Raw genomic sequence first — 20,303 nt, 5'->3', positions numbered from 1 at the left:
TTTTAGTTTAAAGTTTCTCCATCCTAAATAAAAAATAAAATATTACTGTCACAAACTTTGTATTGACCAGCTCCGGTATTCAGTTTACAACTCAGTAAGTGTTTACTGAATGCAAAATCGCTACATGTGTGGTCATTTAGTTTAAAGTTTCTCAATCTTAAAATATTACTATCAACATCAACCATGCATTGGCCGGCTTAGTCTTTCAGTTCACATCTCAGTAAGTGTTTACTGAATGCAAAATCGCTCCATGTGTGGTCATTTAGTTTAAAGTTTCTCAATCTTTAAATATTACTATCATCATCAACCATGCATTGCCTGGCTAGTCTTTCAGTTTACATTTCAGTGAGTGTTAACTGAATGTGGAAATTATCACGTGTTAGCATTTAGTTTAGTTTCAAGTTTCAATTAAATACTAACATCATCCCCGTATTGGGCTGTCGGCATTCAGTTACCCACTCGGAGAGTGTTTACTGAACGTCGAAATCATTTCCTGTAGACACATTTTTTACTTGAACCCGTCTCCACTCCAAACCAGTCAGGACCGGCGGTCCTGACTCGGACCGGAGGTCCGGAGAGAGAGAGAGAGAGAGAGAGAGAGAGAGAGAGAGAGAGAGAGAGAGAGAGAGAGAGAGAGAGAGAGAGAGAGAGAGAGAGAGAGAGAGAGAGAGAGAGAGAGAGAGAGAGAGAGAGAGACAGAGACAGAGAGAGAGAGAGAGAGAGAGAGAGATAGAGACAGAGCCAGAGACAGACCGACAGAGAGACAGAGATGGACAGAGAGAGAGAGAGAGAGAGAGAGAGAGAGAGAGAGAGAGAGAGAGAGAGAGAGAGAGAGAGACAGAGACAGAGACAGACATACAGTGACAGACCGACAGAGAGACAGAGATAGACAGAGAGAGAGACAGAGACAGAGACAGAGACAGAGCGACGCCTGGCACCCGCCATCGCGGACCCTGGCGAAACGCAATGGTAATGGGCGCCCCACCACTTCCGGTGTCGGGGGAGAAATACCCGGACTAGTTGGAAAGTTGATCAGTCGGGCTCCAACCTGCGACCAGTACGCTTACCCCGTCGCGGAATAAATTTATATAATGTGTTTACTTTTCCCTCGTTATTGCTCTCACCATGTTGATCACGTTGCGATATAGCTTACACATACTAAAAGAGAATGCACGGAACAATGGTTGATGGTATAGGAGCGGGTGGGGATGAGGGGTGTGAGTGATTGATTGATGGGTGACAGGTGTGGGTCTGTCGTATGTACCTCGCGCCTCCTTACCGGAATCCACAGTGTATGGGAAGTCGTCGTGGGACGAACATCTCCACTCTTCTAAAGACAACGAAAACCTTTTAGACAAACGGCCCCCAGTTCCGCAGGAGAGTGCTCTCTCACCCCTCAACACTTGCGACTTCCTGTAGGGGTGAAGCTAATGAACCTCCCAGCCTTCCTCTCAGCTATGGGGTTCTCCTCTCCCTCCCCCCCCTCACCCCTCCCCAAACAACATATCCAATATGCTGGTTCCCCTCTCATCCTCTAATCACGATCAACAAACTAATATTAACCTCACTCAGGATTAAGTCTACGCTAAACACATATACATATTCATTTCACTCCTTCCTCTTACTCCACCACTTACTCTCACACAACAAGAACACCAATCTTTCCTGACCACTTACCTTAACCCCCGAGGACTGGAGCGACGCGCTCCAATTACCTCCTACACGCGCCATAACTTCCGGGAAATTCCCCCCAAAAAACTTGAGGACGGGAGCGACGCGCGCCACCTGTCAGCTGCTGCCCAACACCTGTCCTTCCGTTTCTTACAACAACACAACTCTTTCTTAACCAGAACACACAGAAAAGCTCCCCAAAACCACGAGGACTGGAGCGACGCGATCCACTTTCCTCCAACACATGTCATAACATCCCAGAAATTCCCCGGAAAAAACTTGAGGACGGGAGCGACGCGTGGCACCGCCAGGTGGCACTCAACCTGAGCGCCACCTGGCGGCGCCGCGCGTCGCTCTAGTCCTCAACTTCACTACTCTCAATTCCAACGCAATTCACACAAAATAATTAAATGAAAATGAAAATAAATAAAAAACTATGAAAATTCAATTTATCAGTGCAATCAGAAACATTGAAATGGAATTGTAACATATGTAGAACAGCATGTGTGTTGTTCTTACATGCAACAGATGGCGCTGTTTTTCAAGAAGAGCATAGTTTTACCTGTCACAGGTGTGTCATCTATACTTATACTTACGAATGAACGGTATGGTAAACAACACAGCTCAATTCTAACACAATGTCACACAAAATAATTCAATAAGAAATAAAATAAGTCGAAATCTATGAAAATAAAATTTATCAATGCAATCGGAAACATTGGAATGGAATTCGTGACATGTCAAGAACAGTGTGCATGTTGCCATTATGTGCAACAGATGGTGCTGTTTTTCAAAAACGCATGTTTTTACCTGTCACAGGTGTGTCATCTATATAGTAGCTATATAAAAAGACGTGCCTATTCGAATGCAACGTTGTGTCAAAATTTCAAAGCAATTGGTGAAGATCTTTCGTAGATTACAGCGTGTGTTGCTCTTACGTCCAACAGATGGCGCTATTAAAAAAAAAAATCCTGTTACAGGTGAGGCATGAATATATAAATATGTATATATATAAAAAGACGCGCTTATTCGAATGCAACGTTTTGTCAAAATTTCAAAGCAATCGGTAAAGAAGTTTCGAAGATTTTCCTCACTTGAAAAACTCAGTTATTGAGAAAAAAAAATTTAACGTCACAGACGCGATATCTATATAGTATGTATATATAAACCTGCTCGGATGCGAATGGAACGTTGTGTGAAAATTTCAAAGCAATCGGTGAAGAACTTTCGGAGATTAGCGATTTTGAACAAACGAACATTTTCATTTTTATTTATATAAATGGATCGAGTTGAATCCAGTCTTAATTTACCTTCCTTATTAAGAATAATTAATTAATAATAGATTTACCTTCAGTTAATGATATATATATATGGTTATTTACTGGAAATAATTTATACAGTCACGATCAGCTGTTCCGGTGAATAACATGATAATCACGATTTCCACTCTCAATATTCTCATGCGTTTAACGTCATCTAAATTAATTGACTTGCACTATGGAAAATCACTTACCGTCCTATCAAACCCAGTATTATGACGGAAATATTCGTTAACCATATCTCAATCCATTCGGATCTCTGGTGGAAGCATAATAATTTATACACGGAGTTCTAGCATTGACGAGAGCATCCGCCCTTCTGTGAGCTTCTGGTCGAGTGTGCGACCTCCACAACTTACAAACCCCACGTTTGGCAGCAATTTATTAAGTAGATGGGTAGTATTGGCCATTATTTCTCTGATTTGTTTAATGTGCTGTTGTTAAGCCGCGTGAGATAAAATAACCCCATATCATAAGTGTTGATCCTACCCTCCAATTTCTTTAGATTGTGCGATTGAATGCACGAATATAGAGTTTGGAGTGGAAATTATATAAAAATTGCATTTCAGTGTGAAATTAACTGCGAGAGTGACAAGCATCTACCTGCATGAGCACATGTCATTAGGGACAGCTGACTTGGACTGAAATAAACGGGTTGACGCTGCCGGACATTATCTACTCTCATCTCTGGCAGTTAAGCTGTTTCTGTCTTATATAATAGTTAGCTAAATATTTGTCTTCTTTCGGGAATTTAACTATTTGAATGATTTAGTTTATTATTAGAAGTTTTAATCTCTTATTATTGACCCCCAACGTTGTAGAGTGTATGGAGTTAGTTCTGAATTTGCATTAATATTATAGTACATTGCTCTAGAAATATTTAATTACATTTATGCAATTTATTACTGGAGATCCATACACCACTGGTTCTCCGATCTTAAACATTAATTTTGGTCCTTTGAAACATTCAATATAATCTCATTGTGGAGCTAATTCCTTCCCACATCTTTTTGGTCATCTTCGAACCGGATAAATGAGTTCATTATATATTACTGGTTCACAGACCACATATTACTTTGGTTCTACAAACCACGATAGGTGAGAATTTAAGCTATCCTAAGGAACCATTAAATTTATAAATATTTAACGTTCCAGTATGCCAGATTAAATTACTGGTCCTATATAATCTATTATAACCAAACTAACAAACACTAACCCTGATTATATTATACTCCTAATTAAGTAGTATAGTGTGGAACTAGGCTATATATTTATTATTATTTACGGCCATCAGTAGACCACCATACATATTATAGCCTAACCCATTATTTTTATATTATTAATTTACTAGGCTGAAACCTAATGTTTAAAGTGGCATTAGTGGGTCATAGTCAATTACCCACGACACTTAGGCCTGTACTCCACACAGAGGTGAGATAATTTAGGTCACCTGGAGCAACTGCTCATAATTTTTACAACAATTCTGTGTTAATTAACGCCTGCATTAGATTGGCCACACCATTTAACCATTATTTAACTTGATGGTAATGATATCCAACCAACTTGGCACCCAACTGAAATCATAAACCATCTCAGAAACATCCTTAATTCATTTAGAAAAAATAATTATACTGTTGTGTTCACATTAGTGGAACCTCGCCAACCAAGGAGTAATAATCGTTGGAGAGTGAGTCTAGAGTATTATCAACGTGCAGCCAAATATATCAGTTTTTGGCTGAGGAGAAGAGCAGGGCTGGACGCCACCTATATTCATTTTTGGCTAGACCATTCCGTGAAAGTCTTGCTTCAGATAGAGTACACCTATCACGAGGGTCTAGGGCATATGTGGTCAATAAATTAATTAATAACATTAATCACCACAGGAGGTTGTGACTAGAAAGCCAACATTAACTGTATATATTAAAATTTCTTACAAGTATATATTCTATATATCAAAACTACAAAATCCAAAAACATAGCACTGATATATCAACATTATTGCACTTTATTATCATTGTATTGTATGCCAACCCACACAGGGTAGGATATTTTAAGATTGGAATTGTACTAAAACATGTACAGCTCTAGCCTAAACTATTATTAGTCATTTATTAGATAGGATTAATACCAAATTACTACTGTGCTAAACAGCACTGATTAATTACTATTATCTTTACACAAATTGTTTGTTTATTTTATTGTATTTCTTAGTATAAATCTTTGAGTGCTACTAGGTGTCACTATACCGACCGAAGGTGATAATGTGGAGCTAACCCTAGGTACAACCGAGTAATACTCAAATTTAGCTATTTTGTGTTTAGGTAAGTAAGCTAACCTCCAGACGAGGTAGGATCACTTAGCCTAATCAAGGAATATATTAGGGTATTATTACGATACTCGCAACTAAATGAACAAGTATCCAAATTACATAGGTAACAACTATTCAGGCACTACAAAGCTTTAAAATAAAGTCACCATGGCTACTCCTGAAAAATCAAAGAGATCTCTGATAGGCCTTAAAGGTCATCTTACGAGATTGCTCAATAAGTCAGAGAACTTATCTAAAGCAGCACCAGTTGACTATCATCAACTTGAAATATCTCTGAGAGTAGCTGATCGCAAATTTAAGCAAGTCAAGACTATGACTGAGTCTTATATCAGTGTGTTGAATAATAGTGACACTGATCCTGATGACATAGACCAAGTCATAGCAGAAACATCTCAGTATGAAGAAGACACCCAAGATAAATTCAAACTTCTACTTAATATAGTGGATACACATAAAGTAACTCTAAATGTCACTGTATTTCATCACAGTACAGTACAAGCTGAGGCACGTTTACCTTCCTTGGACTTACCCACATTTGCTGGACTGGTTGAAGAAAATTGGGATACATTTTGGACTTCATTTAATGCACATGCACATTCTAGAACCTCTACAGATTAGGTAACAAAATTGTCATACCTTCTATGTCTCCTCAAAAGGAAAGCTAAGAAGGTCATAACTAATTTATCTCTTGCAGAGAATAATTATGATGTAGCTATACAACTGTTGGAAGTTAATTATTGCAACAAAGAATTAAATGTAGCTAATCTATTTTATCAACTAGTGGATATAAGTTCACCTAGTAACCGACCTGACTCCCTTCAAAACATCAGGTTGGAAGCAGAGTTCCTTGTGAAAGCGTTAAGTACTAAGGAAGTACCAGCTTCAGAATGATCGCTAAAATTACTCCTTCAGGGGAAACTCCCTGAAAACATTTTAGCAGAAATCTGCTTTCATTACAAGACAGAGATTCTTTCTCTTGATCAGATATTTGAGGGAATGAGAATCACTGTCAGCAGGTTAACGGCTCATGATAAAATCAAATTTGAACCTAAAAAGCCTAATACGGAAAATTTAGTAGAGACAAAATTAACTACGGTTAAGTCCAATAAATACAAATCTAAATCAACTATTCCCACTTCAAGAGGTAAGGGAAGTGGGTATAATATATATGTATGTAATATTTATAGAGTAAATCCCTCTGAAACTGTAGTCAATACGCCTGCTGAGATGACTAATCCTACTGGAGAGAGAAAATGTTTGTTCTGTCATAAGGAACATTTAACCTACAAATGCAATATGTATTCAGACCGTAATTCCAGAATTAAACGTCTTCAAGAATTATGCAGATGCACAAAATGCATGGGATCTCATGATCTTAATAACTGTACAGTTGTTCTACATGTGTGAAACAAGTGCCACAAAGGTCGACATCATTGCACACTGTGTGGAGAAGTCCGACCTTTGTTCTACATGTGTGAAACAAGTGTCACAAAGGTAGACATCATTACACACTGTGTAGAAAAGTCCGACCGAGATTACGAAACCCTCAAGTGGAACCAAGTACCTCCACCACTGTGCAATATTGCAAAGTAGATCAAGAAGTTTGTATTTGCTACCAAGACAGATAATATTACTACGTTACCTACAGCTCAGCTAAGATTAACTAATAAGAAATCAAGGATCACCACTCGTGGTCTTTTCAACCAAGGTTCTCAGGAAACATTTATTACACAACAACTGGCTGATCAGGTGAAACTTAAAACCTTGTGTCAAGTGAAATTAAACATTTCAGGATATCTGACTATCACCGGACCTCGTGACTACAAAGTTGTGAGAGTTTTGGTACGCCTGGGAGGTTATGCTAGCCCAGTACAGGCCAAAGTTGTTGACAAAATCCCATCTGACCTATATGTTCTTGGTCTAGGGAATACAGCCAAACTTCTTAAACGTAATAGGATAAGTTGGCTGATTACAAAATAAATTCTCACTGCCTCACCGATGTAGGTATACTTGTAGGGGCAGATTATTATTACAAATTTATTACTGGATGCACCAAGCAACATGGAATGAATTTATTGTTGTCAGCTGGAGGTAAATTGCTTACGGGACCAGTGCTACCCCAGAAAAATTCTACATCCATGAATAATCAACACATCAACTCAATAATGGTTGCATGACTAGGCTTGAAACAGGCACCACTCCAATTCAGATACATGGCTGAGGATATCTCTGATCCTCCCGTGTATAAATTATGGGATCTAAATATTTTAGGCATCGTCCCTGAGCAACCAAGTCCTGATGACACTTGGACTTATCAACAATATCTTGCCTCAGTTATTTATAAAGATAATCAATACTGGGTTAAATTGCCATGGAAGTTAAATCATCCACAGCTACCAATAAATCACTTCATGGCATTAAATCAATTAAAGTCACATGTAGCTAGATTAACCCTTAAACTGCGCATGGCGTATATATACGCCATGAGTAACATGTCCCACGGTGCCCATGGTGTATATGTACGCCATAGGGACAAGGCGCCATAGGGTCAAGGCACTATTCAAATAGCCCGCGGCTACACTGGGTTCACATTAGCTTCCTCAGGGCTCTTGTAAACAGATGGCATGTTTAAAAAAAATCGTAGACAATATTCCCCGGTGTGAGAACCACAGTACTGTGGGAGCAACGAAGGCTTGCGCACGCAGCATGAGCTAACAGCATTGCTCTTCAGCTTGTGACCACAGCATCGCCTGAAAATGTCAAAATAAATATGTAACTGCTATTATTTAGCGATGACAGGATTACAGATGACCCCTGACTGTGATAAAAATGACCAGGATTGTGACAATAGCAGGATTGTTGTAATAATTAGTGCTGTGGGAGGAATGATGCTGAGGGATGGAGGGAGATAGCATCGTTTACTGACTGTATGGTCACTTGTTATTGTCTGCATTCACCATACCAGTTCAGTGGTTCTCTATGCTGAACACAAATGTAAATACTTATATATAATGTATATATAGTGTAATAACACTGCAAACACTATTGTTGGGGGAGAAATTTTAGTGCGTTTGACCTTAAATGAGTGAGGGAGGCAGCCGCCAGCTGACTGTGTGTAGCTTAATGTCTGAACTAACTATATCAGCTTAGTTATACAGTTGTGGTGAACAAAACATGTAGATACTTATATATAACATCTGTATGTAGTGTAATAACACCACAAACGGTATTGTTGGGTGTTACGACCCTGGGTTCTTTAGTGGAAACCAGAGGTCAAAATTGAGTTATTAAACTTAACTATAGTATAGCTGAACGCAACCCTATGCGTCATTGTCTGTATCTTCCCTGCCAGAAATAAGACTATTATTGTTTCTCAAAGAGCATTTAAAGACTGAGCTGGGGGTTGATTATTAAATAATAACATAGGCACCAACTTTGCTTACTAATACTTTCTAATCATTTGTAAAGTAACAATACGTTGCATAGGGGAAGATCTTTAATGTGCTTAGCAGCACGATCAATTAGGCTCCTTCCGGCACCACGACATGCGGGAGGCCTAGCTGGTCGCTAGGAACGTTCTTCTCTGGCTGGCGTTCGTGGGGACGAGACCTACTCTGTGGCTGCACCCCTACTCTCCTCCCTTCTCCTCTTACTTATTTCCCTTACCTGAAGTTCCTGTACCATTAAGTTAAGTACGGGGCATTTTAAGTGTACCTACTCTGGTAGTAAATATTGGTGAGACCTGGGGGTAGTATTTGCCAGTGTTTTGGGTACCCCTAAGTGTTGTATTTTGTATTAGGGTATGTTATGATCCCAGGTAGCCGAAAAACGAGTCTCCCCTTTGAGAATTATTCTATCAAGCCTGACCTAACCAGAAGGTCTAAGGAATATTGAGGTGATAACCCATATGTAAAATAGTTGCTTGGATATGTATAACAATTTGAGATTATGGGCAATGAAGAAGAAAACAGATAAATGACTGGCTAGGAGATGTGGACATTTTGCTGGAGTCGTGAGGCTCGCTTCCGGAGGGGCTTTGACCTCACTTGAGTGCCAGACATCGCAGGGGAAAGCCGCGCTCCATTGAGCTCCCGTCAGAAGGGAACCCCTAGTGATATATCTCGAAGAGAAGAGAAGTGTGCAGACGTGCCAGCTGTGGAACTGAGCTGGGAACGTTGTGGTCTCAAGTCCTGGTCGAAGGGGAGAGTTTTAAACCGCCCAGAGGCATTATTGTGGGCCGTGGAAGCGCCTTGACCAAGCTCTGTCAGAGGGATAGCGCCCTCGAGCAGACGATCTGTGGTAAGCACGGTATACGCCAGTTCATAGTGATTGCTTGTAGTTGGTCGTGTGCCCAGCGACAGTAGCAAAGTTTATTTATAAGTTAGACATGTTTTAATAAGGCAGAAAGCCTAAAATAAGAGAGTGAAGAGGGAGGAACACGGAGCGACGTCCATCCCCTCTGAGCGCTGGCAGGTGACTGAGAGCTCCCGACGGGAAGGCCCCTCCCTGAGTGAGTGAGGCGGAGTGAGTGAGGACCGCCGCCGGGCGAGGTGGAGTATGGACCCGCCCAAAACGGGGGAGTCCACTCTCACTGTATGTAGAGGACAGATAGAGGTTTGAGGCAAGCATATTGTGTGGTTATTTTTGTTTATGTGTTAAAGGGGAAACAATTTTATTGGAGTGTCGATGGGTTGCAGGTTTGTCTTTGGGGAAGAAGTTGCTGAGAACTTCGAAGCCAGCCTAGATGAGGTAATTGATGAGACTCCAAGGTAGTGAAGCACAGGACTTCGAGCTGTGAGGAGAAGCAGTGAAGAGGAGTGTCGCATGCTTCTGTAGAGGTGGTGAAGCACCATAGTTGCTCGAGGAAACTTCACGGTGTAGCAGCCAAGAGAGCTGTGGAGGAACCTAGCAGAAGGGTAAGGCACCGTAGTTGCTCAAGGAAACTTCATGATAGCAGCCTGGAGGAGCTGCAGAGGATCCTGGTAGTGAAGCCTGGAAGAACCTAAAGATATCAGGGTAGTGAACTTCCAGAGGTGGAAGGGAGTTCTGGTGGATTACTTGTAGGGAGTTGATAGTATTTGGTTGTCATTAGCGTGCAAGACGCAGTGAGAGGTGAGTGATTGTTTGCATTCTTATGTCAAGGAGTGTCTTATACTGAAGTTTAGAGTTACAGACGTAGGCTGGATTACCTGCAGTTGTATGCGTTCTAGGACTGATAGGGTGATCAATTGATCATTGTGGTGTATCAAGGAACATTTATGCTGATACATGTTATTGCATTCACATGCTGATTTTCATTGTACACATTTATATATATATATATATATATATATATATATATATATATGTATATATATATATATATATATATATATATATATATATATATATATATATATATATATATATATATTTCTCTTGTTGATGGTGCCACAGTGTATGTAGACTTGATCAACTTGAGGAGGTTGATAGTATCAGGTGGTGAACCAGGAGATAGGATACCACTTGATAAGCTGATGGTAGAGTTCTGGTTGTGTTGGAGTGCAACCCGATTGTAATATTATAGAGTATCGGATTCATTATTATTATATGTGTATGTGCTTTGTCCAGTAAATGTATCCCAATTTGCTGGTGTTTGCCCTTGTCCTAGTGAGGCTTCCCATGAAATAGTACAGAAGAAGAGAGAGAGAGAGAGAAAGAAACAAGAACCACTGCTGTGGACAGGGTAGAAGGTAATACTAATAAGTCAAAAGGGGATTGAGGAGATCATATCACCTAAGGAGAGAGTGGGGAGTCACAGCGGCTCGAGTGGGTGTGTGCACGTGACAACGAGGCTAAGTGTTGGAGCCACATCCCCTAAACATGTGACGTTGAGCCCCTCTCCAAGAGCCAGAAGCGCCAAGGGTGATCTAGGGAGGTATAAGCACTCTACCGAGTTGTGGGTTGGGTTGTCCGTAGAGAAGGATCAACAGCGACAACACCACCAACCAACACCAACTATAATAAATTGGGGGCCTGTCCGGGAGAGTGAACTGACACACCCACACCCTGTTCAAGAGTGGATTGGTGCACCACTTGTTGAAATAGATACATTGTGTGACTGCAGGTGTATATTCTCTCTCTTGGGAAGACTAACAGGACAAAGATGGACAAGGTGCAAGCGTTTGTGGAGTCAGGCAAGCCTGAGGACATGGAAGGTTGCACGAGGGATCAATTGAAACAAATAGCAGAAAAATGGGGCATCAGGTTGAAAGCATCTAAAGTAGCTAGAATGAAGGATGAGATCCTGAGGCAGTTGAGAGCCAGAAGTGAAGCCGCAGAGCAAAGAGCCCAAAAAGGAGCTGAAAGTGGAAAGGAGGATGATGGGCAGGATGAAGTGAGATCCCAGGGATCAAGTAGGAGCAGCAGGAGTAGCCGCAGTAGCCGGAATAGGAGCTTGGAGAGGTTCCAGTTAGAGCTCCAGATGCAGCAACAGCGTGAGGACAAGGAGAGACAGTACCAGCTGGAAAAGATGAAATTAGAACTCCAGATAAAAGAGAAAACCAGGCTGGAAGTAGAAAAAGAGAAAACCAGGCTGGAAGTAGAGAAAGCAAGACTAGAGGTGGAGAAAGAAAAAGAGAAAACCAGAATAAGAGAACTGGAGTTGGAACAGGAGAAAGAAAAAGCCCAAGTCGAAAAAGAAAAAGAGAGAACAAAACAAATGCAGATAGAAGCGAATAGAACCTTGGCTGAGCAAAGGATTGAACATGGGTTGCCAGAAAGCACCACCCAGGTATCACACTCACCAGATGTTAGGGTTAGGGAGAAGGACATTCCCTTGTTTGTTCCTGAAGAGGCAGAGAGCTTCTTCGAGCATTTTGAAAAAGTAGCCAGTATCAAGGAGTGGCCACAGGAGGAATGGGCCCAGCTGGTCCAGTTAAGATTGACTAGTGCAGCCAGGGAGGCATACACCCAATTGTCACTGGAAGAGTGCCAGGATTACGCCACAGTAAAGAGCAGCATATTGCGCTCGTTTCAGTTAACCCCAGAAGCTTATAGGAAGCGCTTCAGAGAGATGATGAAGGTTGGAGCGTGTACGTTTGCTGAGACAGCAAGAGATCTAGAAGGACGATTCCAGAAGTGGATTGAGGCTGCTGGAGTTGGATCTTACGCTGACCTGAAGCAACTGATGGTCATGGAGAAGTTCTTGGAGATGATGCATCCCGAAACAAAGTTCAAGATCCAAGAAGCAGGGATAAAGGAGGTGAAAGATGCCGCAGATAGGGCGGATATGATTACTGAAGCGTACAAGAGCTTAAGGGAGAACAGAGTGAGAAGCGAGGCGAGACGCAGCAATAGCAGACCCAGTGGAGTCTGGGGAGGAAGAAGTTTTGGGGGGCAGACAAGCAGACCAGCTAGCTTTAAGCCCCAGGAAGGAAAGTTGCCGAGTCTGCCTGCTGGAGGTAAGCAGGACAATAAAAATGTGCAGAGGAGACAAGAGTCCAATGAAGCTCCACAGAGTATGAGTAGTACATCTGGCCCGAGGAACTCCAATACGAGTGGGCAGAGTCAGAGCCACTCGGGGGCGTATAGGAGAGATTTCTCCCAAATGAGATGCTACAAGTGCAACAGATCAGGTCACATGATGCGAGATTGTCGGCAGGGCAAGTGAGTCGTGACCCTGACCACATGTGATCCCCGGAAGAAGTACGTTGATGTACAACAAGACAAACCACAGAAGGTAGATTTGATGAACGAGCGGTATAGGCCGTTCATTAGTAAAGGTTGGGTCGGCATAGAAGGTCAACCCGAGGTGGAGGTTAGTATCCTCAGGGATACTGGAGCCAATCAGAGCTTGATTCTGAGAGGCCTAATAAGAAATGATCGACTGTTAGCTGGCAGTAGGAGGATAAAGGTTCATAGGTTGTTGTCTAAGAGTGACATGCCCGTGTGTGCTGTCCAGTTGAAGTCAGATTATTTGTCGGCGGAGGTGATGTTGGGAGTGTGCCCCAACATACCTGTTCCAGGAGTCCAAGTGATCCTGGGGAACGACTTGTGTGGGTCCAAGGTGTTGCCAGAGCTGATAGTAAAAGCTGTGCCGGAGGTGAACCAGAAGGACCGCGGTACAAGTGGAACGCCGGACAAGATAGATCTAGCCAGCATCCTTGAAGATGAGGCAGAGGACAGTCAAGTCATCGTATACCCGGCCTGTGTAGTGACAGAGTCGGACGTAGCCGCCGAGGAAGACATTGGAGATGATATGGCAGTGTCGACTCCACCAAAGGAGGGGGTCCACATGGACATGTCTGGGCTACTCGATGAAGATCCAGCTCAGAAGAATGAGGATTCGAGGAGACAGGAAGAGAAGATGACCCTACCTGAAAAGTTCAGCGTGAACCGAGCAGACCTGATTAGGGCTCAGAAAGAGGAGTTTATAGATCTAATCAGGGAGGCAAAAGGGGGAAATTCATGTCCGGAGTCCCCCGTGTATTACTACTTGGACGATGATGTACTAATGAGGAAATGGCGACCGGACAAAGCCGGCGCAGATAAGGTATGGTTGGAGAAGCACCAAGTGTTAGTGCCGAAGGAGTTTAGGGCGGCTGTGTTAGAACTAGCCCACTCCGTAGATATGGCAGGGCACTTGGGGGTGAAGAAGACCTTAAATAAGGTGCAGGAGCACTTCTACTGGCCGAACGTTTGGAAGGAGGTAAAGAAGTATTGTAGGACATGTTTGGCATGCCAACGTGCAGGTAAGCCGGCTCCGGCTATACCAAAGGCACCCTTAAAGCCCATACCGGCATTTGGCGAGCCTTTTGAGAGAGTCTTGATAGACTGTGTAGGTCCGTTGCCAAGGACCAGAAAAGGCCATGAGTACTTACTGACCATAATGTGCACGGCCACCCGTTTCCCCGAAGCAATCCCCCTGAGAAGAGTGACGTCGAGAGCCGTTCTGGATAGACTACAGAACTACATTGCGTGGGTAGGAATGCCCAAGGTTATCCAGACGGACCAGGGGAGTGTCTTCCAGTCGAAGTTGTTTAGAGAAACCGTGAAAGGATGGAGGGCAGAGCAAGTGCGCTCGTCACCGTATCACCCTCAGTCGCAGGGAGCGTTGGAGCGTTTCCATGGAACGCTGAAGAGCTTGTTGAGGATATACTGCGCTGAGGAAGGGAGTAGTTGGGACGAGGCATTACCATCGGTGTTGTTCGCCATCAGGGATGCGGTAGTAGAATCACTCGGATTCACCCCATTTCAACTGGTGTACGGACACTCCGTGAGGAGCCCAGTGGGCGCGCTGAAGGAGCAGCTCACCGTGGATAGGCCTAAGGTGGACGTGGGACAATATGTGAAGACTTTTAGAGAGCGACTCTCTAGGGCCAGAGATTTGGCCAAGGAAAATTTGAGGACATCTCAGGCAGAGATGGTAAGGTACCACGACAGGAAGGCGAAGGGCAGGAAATTTCAAGAAGGAGATCAGGTGTTAGTCCTACTACCGGTAAAAGGAAGTATATACGAGTCGAGATTTTGTGGACCATATACCATCCAAAAGGCGTTAGGGGATGTGAATTATGTAATCCACATGCCAGATCGTCCGAGGAAGTCACAGGTTTGCCACGTGAACATGATAAAGAGGTACTATGACAGAGATGAACCTCTAGGCGATGAAGAACAGATGGAAACCCCATTGCAGGCGACTGTGCTTTGTGTAGGAGACGGCAAAAGGATAGAAGAGGAGAACTGTAAGTTAGACAGGGCCGATAACGCGAATATATCAAATACGGAAAGCCTGGCCAAGATAGATGAGTGTCTGGGTCATTTGGAGGATGACCGACGCCGAGAGCTAGTGGAGATCCTACGGAGGAATAAGTCGTTATTCACGGACGTGCCTAGAAGACACCGCGGAACGGTGCACGAAGTGAATGTAGGGAGTGCTGACCCCGTCAAGCAGCACCCTTACAGAGTTAACCCGGATAAAGCAGCGGCAATGAGAGCAGAAGTGAAGTATCTGCTAGATAACGACTTGGCAGAGGTTAGCGACAGTGACTGGAGTTCGCCGTGCCTCCTTGTGAAAAAGAGTGATGGCACATACCGGTTCTGCACCGATTATAGGAAAGTGAATGCAGTCACGGTCGCTGACTCGTTTCCGATACCGCGCATCGACCATTGCATAGATCGGATTGGGAGTGCACGGTATGTCTCGAAGATAGACCTGTTGAAGGGATACTACCAGATTCCCCTGTCCGAGGAGGCCAAGAGGATCTCAGCGTTCGTGACACCCGACGGCTTGTACCAATATAAAGTGGTGCCGTTCGGAATGAAGAATAGTGGTAGTTGTTTTCAACGAGTAATGAATCAGGTATTACAAGGCGCGACCGGATGTGCAGTGTACATCGATGATATTGTGGTGTTCGCTGATTCCTGGAAGGATCACGTGGATCGACTTTTAGATTTGTTCGATCGGTTGGAGAAGGCCAACATGACGATCAACTTAGCAAAAAGCGAGTTCGGGAGAGCCCGCCTGGAGTACCTTGGATATATAGTAGGGCAAGGCGAGGTTGCTCCGGTAAGAACAAAGGTGGAGGCCATTGACAACTTCCCGGTGCCCAGGAGTAAGAAAGAATTGTTGAGATACCTCGGTATGATTGGGTATTACCGGAAGTTCTGTGAAAATTTCTCCACCATAGCCGCTCCTATGACGAGTTTGCTATCAAAGAGCAAGAAGTGGGAGTGGAATGGAACAGCACAAGAAGCGTTTGAAAAGACCAAAAGACTGTTGACTGAGGCACCTGTACTAGTGTCGCCAGATTTTGAAGCGCCGTTTACGTTATTTGTAGATGCCAGTGATATAGGGGCCGGAGCTGTACTGACGCAGCAGAATGATGGAATTTACCGCCCCGTGTCCTTCTTCTCGAAGAAGTTCGTTAAGCACCAGAGGTCGTACAGTACAGTCGAGAAAGAGACTTTGGACCTGGTGATGGCATTGAAACATTTTGAAGTGTATGTGAGTGGGGGAGGACACCCAGTGACGGTGTATACAGACCATAATCCCCTAGTTTTCCTGAAGAAAATGAAGCATGCAAACCAGAGATTAAAACCGATTAAAAACCAGATGGTTTTTATCGCTCCAAGAGTATGACCTGGTGATAACGCACATAAGAGGGCTAGACAATGTAGTGGCTGATGCGTTATCTCGAGCCTAGCCACTAGAATAATTCTCAAAAACAAGGGGGAGGGAGTGTTATGATCCCAGGTAGCCGAAAAACGGGTCTTCCCTTTGAGAATTATTCTATCAAGCCTGACCTAACCAGAAGGTCTAAGGAATATAGAGGTGATAACCCATATGTAAAATAGTTGCTTGGATATGTATAACAATTTGAGATTATGGGCAATGAAGAAGAAAACAGATAAATGACTGGCTAGGAGATGTGGACATTTTGCTGGAGGCGTGAGGCTCGCCTCCGGAGGGGCTTTGACCTCACTTGAGTGCCAGACATCGCAGGGGAAAGCCGCGCTCCGTTGAGCTCCCGTCAGAAGGGAACCCCTAGTGATATATCTCGAAGAGAAGAGAAGTGTGCAGACGTGCCAGCTGTGGAACTGAGCTGGGATGGTTGTGGTCTCAAGTCCTGGTCGAAGGGGAGAGTTTTAAACCGCCCAGAGGCATTATTGTGGGCCGTGGAAGCGCCTTGACCAAGCTCTGTCAGAGGGATAGCGCCCTCGACCAGACGATCTGTGGTAAGCACGGTATACGCCAGTTCATAGTGATTGCTTGTAGTTGGTCGTGTGCCCAGCGACAGTAGCAATGTTTATTTATAAGTTAGACATGTTTTAATAAGGCAGAAAGCCTAAAATAAGAGAGTGAAGAGGGAGGAACACGGAGCGACGTCCGTCCCCTCTGAGCGCTGGCAGGTGACTGAGAGCTCCGCCCCTCCCTGAGTGAGTGAGGCGGAGTGAGTGAGGACCGCCGCCGGGCGAGGTGGAGTATGGACCCGCCCAAAACAGGGGAGTCCACTCTCACTGTATGTAGAGGACAGATAGAGGTTTGAGGCAAGCATATTGTGTGGTTATTTTTGTTTATGTGTTAAAGGGGAAACAATTTTATTGGAGTGTCGATGGGTTGCAGGTTTGTCTTTGGGGAAGAAGTTGCTGAGAACTTCGAAGCCAGCCAAGATGAGGTAATTGATGAGACTCCAAGGTAGTGAAGCACAGGACCTCGAGCTGGGAGGAGAAGCAGTGAAGAGGAGTGTCACATGCTTCTGTAGAGGTGGTGAAGCACCATAGTTGCTCGAGGAAACTTCACGGTGTAGCAGCCAAGAGAGCTGTGGAGGAACCTAGTAGAAGGGCGAAGCACCGTAGTTGCTCAAGGAAACTTCATGATAGCAGCCTGGAGGAGCTGCAGAGGATCCTGGTAGTGAAGCCCGGAAGAACCTGAAGATATCAGGGTAGTGAACTTCCAGAGGTGGAAGGGAGTTCTGGTGGATTACTTGTAGGGAGTTAAAGTGTTTGGTTGTCATTAGCGTGCAAGACGCAGTGAGAGGTGAGTGATTGTTTGCATTCTTATGTCAAGGAGTGTCTTATACTGAAGTTTAGAGTTACAGACGTAGGCTGGATTACCTGCAGTTGTATGCGTTCTAGGACTGATAGGGTGATCAATTGATCATTGCGGTGTATCAAGGAACATTTATGCTGATATATGTTATTGCATTCACATGCTGATTTTCATTGTACACATTTATATATATATATATATATATATATATATATATATATATATATATATATATATATATATATATATATATATATATATATATATATATATATATATATATATATATTTCTCTTGTTGATGGTGCCACAGTGTATGTAGACTTGATCAACTTGAGGAGGTTGATAGTATCAGGTGGTGAACCAGGAGATAGGATACCACTTGATAAGCTGATGGTAGAGTTCTGGTTGTGTTGGAGTGCTTCCCGATTGTAATATTATAGAGTATCGGATTCATTATTATTATATGTGTATGTATTGTGTATGTGCTTTGTCCAGTAAATGTATCCCAATTTGCTGGTGTTTGCCCTTGTCCTAGTGAGGCTTCCCATGAAATAGTACAGAAGAAGAGAGAGAGAGAGAAAGAAACAAGAACCACTGCTGTGGACAGGGTAGAAGGTAATACTAATAAGTCAAAAGGGGATTGAGGAGATCATATCACCTAAGGAGAGAGTGGGGAGTCGCAGCGGCTCGAGTGGGTGTGTGCACGTGACAACGAGGCTAAGTGTTGGAGCCGCATCCCCTAAACGTGTGACGTTGAGCCCCTCTCCAAGAGCCAGAAGCGCCAAGGGTGATCTCCTAAGGAGGTATAAGCACTCTATCGAGTTGTGGGTTGGGTTGTCCGTAGAGAAGGATCGACAGCGACAACACCACCAACCAACACCAACTATAATAGGTACCACGTGGTGTCTCTACCCTAAGCTGCATCCAGCTTCAATGCTTATCCAGTAGTACTTTACCCTAGCTTGTTCTTAGTGTAAACCTTGTATCCTGCCTAAGTGGACCAAGGCTTTTTAACGTAAGGTAGTGTGGTAAAGTTATTATTATTATTGTTATTGGTGTGAGTGTATATGGGGGGGGGGGTGTTAAGGGGTTAATAAATAAGTACATGAATTATAGGAGTATCCCTTCTTCCTGTGTGGGAGTGCATTGATCAACCCTTAGACTGACATATATGGTCTAGTAGCAAGGTATTATTACTGTGGATAGTTTATTTTGGGGGCCGGGCCTTTTAGCTCTCCCATATTTGATACTCTGTCTTCTAACTACCCTTACCCCTTAATAGTACCAGTTCCCCCCATAGCAAGCCCACAACACAATTATTTATAACATTGGGGGAGAAATTTTAGTGCATGTGACCTTAAATGAGTGAGGGAGGTAGCCGCCAGCTGACTTTGTGTAGCGACGTCTGTTGGGTATCTGGGACTTTGACTCAAATATGGAACTATTTAATTATGAGAAATAATATAATCGAAGGACCACCCAATTTTGAGAAAAGAGAGAAAACATATAAAAGTGATTATAAGACTGACACTATAGAACCAGTGCTATGTAAGTTAAAATTATTTAAAACTCACTTAAAGAGAATGAATGAACTGTATTATTAATTGATTAAAGTTAATAGCCTCAAATATCAACATTTGGGGGGTATTTCTAGAAGTTCATATATATCTAGGAACCAGTGTGGTTCGTCACCAGTTCATTAACGGGGTTAGTAAAATAGTAGAATCTGAACTAGAATGTAGATTCTAAAGAATCATGAAATATTAAATAATCAATATATTGAAAGATGATTAAATCCTAAGAAAGAATAAATGCAAACTTATTGAGTACTAATTAGTAAATCATTGCATTATATAATTCCTCATGATCATCCCATATATAAATATATATATAAATTAATAATGGCCTTATTCAAATTTTTTACGAAACAAGATTTAGTCTTATCTGTAAGACAACTTCACTAAGTCCGTTTCACTACTCGTCGTCATGATCACAAGGTCCCAATAAGGAAGAAACACCAGTGGTGAACATCGTAGGTGAAGGAAGAAAAAATTTGGTTCATCCTCGTCTACACGCTGTAATCAGGGAAATTTGAGTAGCATTTGATTAGGCTATAATTTATTCCAATATTCACTGAAATTGGAAATAAAAAATGTAAGCAACTAACATTGTATTGTTGGTCTTCTCACAACTTAACGATAGGCTACCCACAAATACACAATCTTGAATGATGCATCAAACCAAAAAGTATACTAACGTGAGCGTGTTGGAACACTAAGGCCTGCTGATATTACGTCTGCCAGTCCCTGACGTTCACTGCTGTGGACGTGTGATTACAGGCCGTGACTATATGTGTTGGTGCATAATTAAACAGTTTGAGTACTGTATACCATGTGATGTTGTTAATTAAATGGCTGCTGTCTGTGGGGGCACGTGTGCACCACGCGACACCT

Source organism: Procambarus clarkii, chromosome 56 (genome assembly GCF_040958095.1).
Source record: "Procambarus clarkii isolate CNS0578487 chromosome 56, FALCON_Pclarkii_2.0, whole genome shotgun sequence".
Taxonomy (NCBI): domain Eukaryota; kingdom Metazoa; phylum Arthropoda; class Malacostraca; order Decapoda; family Cambaridae; genus Procambarus; species Procambarus clarkii.
Note: the sequence above shows the minus strand (reverse complement) of the source record.